Source organism: Peromyscus eremicus, chromosome 7 (assembly GCF_949786415.1).
Source record: "Peromyscus eremicus chromosome 7, PerEre_H2_v1, whole genome shotgun sequence".
NCBI classification, from domain to species: domain Eukaryota; kingdom Metazoa; phylum Chordata; class Mammalia; order Rodentia; family Cricetidae; genus Peromyscus; species Peromyscus eremicus.
The window spans coordinates 30896647-30904248 of NC_081422.1; the positions used below are offsets into that span (position 1 = coordinate 30896647).

The window sequence follows — 7602 nt, forward strand, 5'->3', positions numbered from 1 at the left end:
TCTTTTTCTTTCTTTCTTTCTTTCTTTCTTTCTTTCTTTCTTTCTTTCTTTCTTTCTTTCTTTCTTTCTTGTTTTTTTTGAGACAGGGTTTCTCTGTGTAGTTAGCTGGCTGCCATGAAACTCACTCTATAGACCAGAATGGCTTCAAACTCACAGAGGTTCACCTGCCTCTGCCTCCTGAGTGCTGGGACTAAAGGTGTGCACCATCGCCATAAGTTGCCTTGGCAGGGTGTCTCTTCACAACAATAGATACATAACTAATACAGAACCTAAGTCCAGGATTAGCCCTATGTGCTTGGCCTCTAGTGAGCATCTTTTGGCTGTATGACAACATGACAGGTGACATCATGATGAAACAATGAAATCTCCCCCCCCCCCCCGCCCCTCTCTCTCTCTCAAAGGTCTCACTGTGTATCTTAGGCTGGCACAGGATTCAAATCCTCCATTTTAGCCTCCAGTATGCTGGGATTACAGGTGTATGCCAACACTCCCAGCTACAACCTGTCTCTTAAAGATCCCATCTACAACCTCCCAACATCTCTACCCAAATCCGTGAGTTTCCAATGCATGAACTTTTAGAGGACAGATTCAAACCACATCCAAATCATGGCAGGGACACAAAGTCAGTATGGTGGAGGATGAAAAATGAAGCCAGAGCTAAGGCTGGAGAGGTGATGAGGACCAGACTGCCAGGGCCTTGGCCCCAAAGTAGAGGGGTGGCCTGAACCCAAGAAGAGAGGAGACATGGTTTAGCAACTCTCCAGGTGAATCTGCTATAAAGCCAGAGCTGGGAACCACGGACTAGGTGGTGGTAGTCAAAACGGTGGGAAACCTTAGGTTTTAGGTTATAGCTCTTTGGTGCCATTGATTGCTGAGTGGATGGGGCGGTGGGCAGGGAGAGATGGTTAGGATGCAAGAGCCCAAAGTGAGGGATGTTAATGGAGAAGCCCAGGGGAGGCATCCAGCCACGGGCTGCCAGGAGGGCTTGTTATGTAGGTGTTCCTATTGTACTTCCATCTGCTATATGAGCTCAACTGGGCCCTGAAGATCTTCCAGGATTTTAAAATCTAGGCTTTTCTTCTTATTACCCACACAGCAACACAAGCTGGCTAGTGTCACCACACTGATAGAAATGAAATGCAGAGTTGCCAAGAGGACCACATGCCTGGATCTACTGGAGGACGTTGAGACACTTTACTGAAGTGAGCTGGGACTTGGAAGATGGACAGCAGTTCTCAGATGAAGAGGGATGGGCATCTAAAATGTATGTGGAGGTAGAGGACCTGTTGAGTCTAGGTAATGGTGGGATGTTCAGAATGGCCACAACTGAGATATGCCTGGTGGCAGGGATGCGGCTGAGGGAGTGGAGAGCAGGAACTAGCTGACAAGAGCTGTGAAAGCCAAGCCAAGGACCCAGGTCTAAAGGGTAGCACCCCTTAAGCCTACAATCCTCCTCTCACAGCATCTGGGCATTGCCTTCTCACACCAAAGGCCTTTGGAAGTTTTCTCTAATCTCTCGTCCTCACAGACCACCAAATCTAAATTATCCTAGGATAATAATAGATAATAGATAATTATACAGGAAAGACTTTGCTATGCTTGAAGCTTTCATTTTTTTTATTCCTTTTGAGACAGGATCTTATGTAGCCATGACTAGTTTCAATGTGCTATGTAGCCAATGGTAACTTTTCTATCTTTTTTGTTATTTGTTTGTTTATTATTTTGAGACAGGGTCCGTGTCGTCCAGGCTGGCCTTAAATTCACTGTGTAGCCCAGGATGACCTTGAGTTTCTGATCCTTCTACCTTCACCCCGCAGTATTGGCTTATGTGGCTTATGTACTGGGTATCGAACCCAGAGCTTTGTGCATCCTGGGTAAGCACTCTAGCAGCTCAGGTATACTCCCCAGCCTTGCATGAAGCATTCTAAAGGAGACCTACAGCCTTACTGGGTCACTCTCAACTGACTCAGGAGGCGTCTTCCTACTTCCTTTCCTCCTCAGTTTCAGCCTATTTTTGTGGATTCTTCAAGGAGTGGTCATTATCTGCTGCAATGCCAGATCGCCATGTTCTTAGGCAATCACCAACGGCAAAACATGCACTGGACTCCCAGGATGTGAAGTCTGTAACCAAGAAGAGGAAGTACGCAAAGACGCATTCTTTGACCACAACTTGTTCATGTATGAGTGCCAGGAAAGGACAGAGGAAGGCCAGTGAAGGATCTGGGGACACATGTTTATAATCCCAGCACAGGAGAGGCAGAGGTAGGTGGATCTCAAGTTCAAGGGCAGCTTTCTCTTTGGTCTGGGAAGTTCGTTGACTCTCAGGGAGCACTCATCCCAGGATTTTGCACTTGTGATTTCCACATTTGTCTCTCTGATAACAGATTAAGCTCCTTAAATAAAATCACAAGGGAAAGGGTCCTTTTCCTCTTTGTGTGAATCCCTGAGCCCTACCTCATGACCTAGCTCATAACAGGTGTTCAGTTAATGTTAGGGAGCTTGAGACATGAAGAGTAAGATAATGAGTTTGCCTTAGACATTCAAAAGACACAGGGATTCCTGGGAGCCAGAAAGTTTGTCAAGGGCAGTGAAACACTTACTAGATGCTTAGTTTCTTGGGGTGGGAAATAGGAACCAAAATAATGAAGTTGGAAAGTGGTAAGTTGGGGAGGAGAAAGGACTCTCATAATCAACCCTGGTTAATGGTTTGCAGGTGGCAGCCCACGGCCCCTGCTCCCCAACATGAAAGCACAATGGATTCTCTGGGACAAACAGACCATGAAATTTTAAATTTTGAGACCAGGTGCTGAGGCATGGGGACCCTGGTTCATTCTGGGTGTTCTCTTGGGCACTGGAGCTCCAGATGATTCTCTGGTTTATTTTTTTTTCCGGAGGCTCCTAGGACCCTACTCTCCGCTGGAGCCTGTGCCCCCTTCTGAGCCAGCCCCTTCCCTCTCGCTCAAATTAAAACAGCTAATTTTAGACACTTCCTGATTACTTCTAGCTGGGTCTCATTAGCAGATTGAAAACGGGTTGGAGCCTCAGCTGGAGAAGGAACAACTTTCATTGGTCCTGGTCTGTTTTCCATCTCTACATTGCTGTTGATGTTGGCTGCCTTGGAACAAAGCAAAATGAACTCCTTCCAAAGAGAGTGGACCACAGGCTCCTGGCTGAGAGCCTGAAGCAGTGTAAGAGGTGAAGGAACACATGTCCGAGGGAACATGACCACCGCTGGTGGAGGGCACATGTTTTGTTCATACTCCATCTCGAAAGTGCATAGGCATTCATTTTTCATTAATACATTCAGTCAACATTTCAACTTAGCATGTACCAGGCTCCCAACTGCCCCTCTACTTCACTTACCATATCGGGGTGTAAGTACACAAGAGTGTTCCATGGATGTTTGCTGCTAAACAAGTTCTCACAGTCAGTGAGTCCAATAGACTAGCACATGACCACCAACTCATGTAATCCATGTGGAGGCTCAGAAGGGAATGCATGATAGATCAGCAACAATATCATGGTATAACAGCAACTGACCATTGCTTATGTGTCCTTACGTCCCACGTTCCATCTAAGGAGCTCACATTTGCTAACTCACTCAAGAACCCAATAACATAGAAGAGGGCCTCCCAACTCAGCAGGGAGTGGGAAGCAGGGAACAGATAGATCAAGATGAGAGGGTCTTCCAGGCAGATGGAATGCATGTGTGTACTGGTTAGTCTTTATTGTCAACTTGACAAAACCAAGAGTCACCCGTGAAGAAGGAGCCTCAACTGAGGAGTTGCCTGGACCAGCTTGGGCTGTGGACAAGTCTGTGAGGAACTGTCTTAATTGATTATTGATGGGGGAGGGCTCAGTCCACTGTAGGTGGTGCCATCTCTGGGCAGGGGGTCCTGGGCTGTATAAGAAAGCTAACTGAGCAGAAGCTGAAGGGCAAGCCAGTAAGGTGCGCGAGTTCCTCCATGATCTCTGCTTCAAGTTCCTCCATTGAGTTTCTGCCTTGGCTTGCTTCAATGATGGATTTGGGGCCTGGAAGTGGAGCCAAGAAAGCCTTTTCCTTCCCAAGCTGCTTTTGGTAAGCATTTATTATAGTAACAGAATGCAAACTAGAATAGTGTGCAAAGATGTGGAGGTGTCAAGAGCAGAACTTGGGCACTGATATACCTCTCCTTACATTTTTTTTTTCTCTTACCATGGAGAAAAAGATTCTTGTAAATATTTTGTAGTTGGTCATGCCTTTTGATTAGAAGGTAAATTTCCAACATCTCTTGGGCATCTTAATTGCGTTGAAAATGATCTCCAGTAATAACTCCCATGCCCTGGTGGATTTGCATTTCTATTCAGTAGAATCATGGTGAGGGACCTGTTAAGGCCCTTCCTCTAACTGCCACACTCTCTCTCTTTCTTGCTTCTTTCCCCTTTTCCACAAATGACAATGTTTAGTCTGCTCTAGATTCTCCTGGCATTGTTCTCCTTCCTCCACTAACAGCTTGTTTCCTGGTGGGGTAGACCATTCATGTCTTTCTCTGGTCTTCTCTTGCAGTCCCAGTCATCATGTGACTGTTTCCAGTAAGGATGTGTAGTTGAGGGCATCTCCAACAAATACACAATAAACCACCAACCATCATCCTCAGCAGCAACAGCATCCATCATCATTATCACCATCCTCCTCCTCAGCACAATAGGTGCAGCAGCATCACCACCATCATCACCATCATCATCCTCAGTAGCAGCAGCAGCACCCATCATCATTATCACCATCATCATCCTCAGCACAGTAGGTGCAGCAGCATCACCACCATCATCACCATCATCATCCTCAGTAGCAGCAGCAGCACCCATCATCATTATCACCATCATCATCCTCAGCACAATAGGTGCAGCAGCATCACCACCATCATCACCATCATCATCCTCAGTAGCAGCAGCAGCACCCACCATCATTATCACCATCATCATCCTCAGCACAGTAGGTGCAGCAGCATCACCACCATCATCACCATCATTATCCTCAGTAGCAGCAGCAGCACCCATCGGCACGTGACTGGACATCACACAGAGCTCAGCACTCCCCTGTTCCCTTCTGTCTGACAATCTGGTGTCAGAGTCAGGATTCATGAAATATGTTAATGGAAGACCTAAATGATAGTGTGGGGGCATATAGAAGAAGAGAAAATGCTAGCCTAATGTGAGTTATGATGGGCTACTTCTGGAACAAAAGAGACATTCAAGTCCCTGAAAAAGACATTAAGGTCCTCTGGAGTGACTTTTCCAATCCTAGTCAGACAACACAAGAAGCACGGCACTTCTGGTTCTCACTACTACTTTCCAATGACTTGAGGCTACTTCCTGGGCTCAAGATCAAGGCAACATGGTCCTTCTCTTTTATACATCTTTCTTCTTTTCTGTACATCTTTTCTCCTACATCAGGAGCATAGGAGTTGGGTAACATGCATCTAGCCAGAGGGGAAAGGATAGTGCCTCCCTATGCATTGCATCTGGGGCCAGAGGATGGTCTCCAGAGCACTTGAGACCTAGAACCCTTCTTTTTTAATGGGAACAAGAGACTCATAAATACCAATTCCAGACTCCCTTGGAAGCTCCTGGCTCAGCTTTCGCCTCTGGGCTCCCTGCCACAGGAGTGTCTCCCAAACTGCTCTCCCTCCTTGCAGCCTCCACAGGATGACCTCTGGTTGTGCTGGGCACCCTGGGTCCTCACCTGCCTGAGTCGTCAGCCTGCTTGGGGTGCTGTGGCTTGCTATCTCTGGGCTGATGGTAGCACCCAAGTCCTTCTGAAACTTGGGTTCAGAGGTGCTAGCCCAGCATTTGGGGCAAGGTCTAATAGATGAGATTGTGGAACACTCCCAGGCAGCCAAGGTTGTGGCCTGTGAGGTTACTTGAGGAGGAAAACTAGATGTTCAGCTGGCATCTCCCCATGCCACCTTTCCCGAAGTGGGTGCTCTAACATCCTTGTGGGGCCTCTCAGGATGCCAGCCCCATGAGTTCCTACCAGCTTTCCAGAAGGTTCTCTCTCTTCAGCTCTAAGTGAGGGGGCTCCTGACCCCTCTTCTCATACATTCCTTTCTAGTCAGCCTTATCCTGTGTCTAGAGGTCATGAACAGAGACCTCCAGGGGAACTGTGTTTTGGGCTGAAGGAATCTACCCCACACTACCAGGAAGATCTGTCAAGAGAGCTTTTGGGCTTTTAATTAGGAAGGCCAGCTGGCCTCTTGCCTTGGTCTCCTGCCCCACCCCCAGGCTGACTGACAAGCTGACTTCTTGAAGATGGGAGGGAGAGGAGAAGGTGAGGAGGAAGGAACCGCTAGCCCCTAGCCATTCCCCTCACTGCACCTTCTCCTTCCTCCAGGTCTGTAGGAGAAGGTCTCTGATGGTGCCACGTGACTCCTGGGCATTGGATGAGGAACAGTCTCTTTCTCCTGTGTTTCGGCAGGTCAATCTTGGAATTGAGCCTGGAGGACAGACAGCCCCCATCCTCCACCTTTGATTTGAAGCAATGGAGTGGGAATAATTGGAAGGCCACTGAGAGCCCCAGGGGCTGATCATGCTCAGGTTGTCTCTTACAGGGAGGGCACCTGGACAAGATTGTCTTCCTCCTGGCCTTCCCACAGGAACAGGACAGTGCTGCTTTTCGGGCTGCTCTGAAAAGGTGCGTGATGCCCAGCAGCACTTCACGTTGAGACTGGAGGGGTCCAGCAGGGTTTGGTGGCTCAGTGCCTGGGGGAGGATGCTGCCCTCAGTGAACCCAGGCTGATGGCACAAAGCGGCAGACTGGAGGAAGTTGGGGTGGCAAGGACAAGCAGCTCCCAGTAGCTTCCACAGTCCGATTTTGGAGGTTTCTCTCTCAAGCCAGTTCAGAGGAAGTCAGAGTTGGTGGGTACACAGATATTGCGGAGTGTCTCCACATTCTTATGGATGATCTGAAGACCCTCTGGGGGTGCCCTTCTGCATTCTCTCTCTCTCTGCCTGATGCTCTCTCCAGATATACCTGCACATTTTGGGCCTCACTGTCTTGAGGACCCAATTATTGGGCCCTCCAAGAAATTTTAATTGAGTGTCTGTATTAAAAGTAGGAGCCAGAGCCACCAGGGCCCTGATTAGGGAATGGTGTGTGTGTGTGTGTGTGTGTGTGTGTGTGTGTGTGTGTGTGTGTGTGGACAAGGGAGAGCTCATGTTTACTTTTCAGTAGGGATTAGAAGCCTCTAATTGTGCAGGGAGCAGAGATCCTTGGGAGGTGGGGGAGATAATGAATCCATGGTTTGTTCTCCCACCAGGCTACCCTTCCATGCTTCCGTTCCCTTGCAGGGGAAAGGTTAGGACGAAAGGGCTTAGAGACCTGCCCAGCCATAGCCCACTGTAGCCATACCTAGAGGTAGACATGGTTGTGGTGTGTGTGCAGTGTTTGTGTGTGTGTGTGTGTGTGTGTCTGTGTACAGTGTTTGTGTGTGTGTGTGCCTGTGTGTGTGTATGTGTGTGTGAGTGCATTGTGTTCACATGTGTGTGGAGTGTTTGTGTGTGTGTGTATGCCTGTGTGTGTATGTGTGTATGCAGTGCATTGTGTTCACATGTGTGTGCAGTATT

The 7602-nt window shown here is 48.2% G+C and overlaps 1 long non-coding RNA gene across 1 annotated transcript; it reads left to right on the forward strand.

Moving 5' to 3' along the window:
* The first annotated feature begins 407 nt into the window (after positions 1 to 407).
* Positions 408 to 6406, forward strand: LOC131914154 (uncharacterized). The gene is made up of 4 exons (XR_009380090.1): positions 408 to 552; positions 1097 to 1264; positions 2002 to 2262; positions 4547 to 6406. It is a non-coding gene; the product is annotated as an uncharacterized LOC131914154 (long non-coding RNA).
* Positions 6407 to 7602: the final 1196 nt, after the last annotated feature.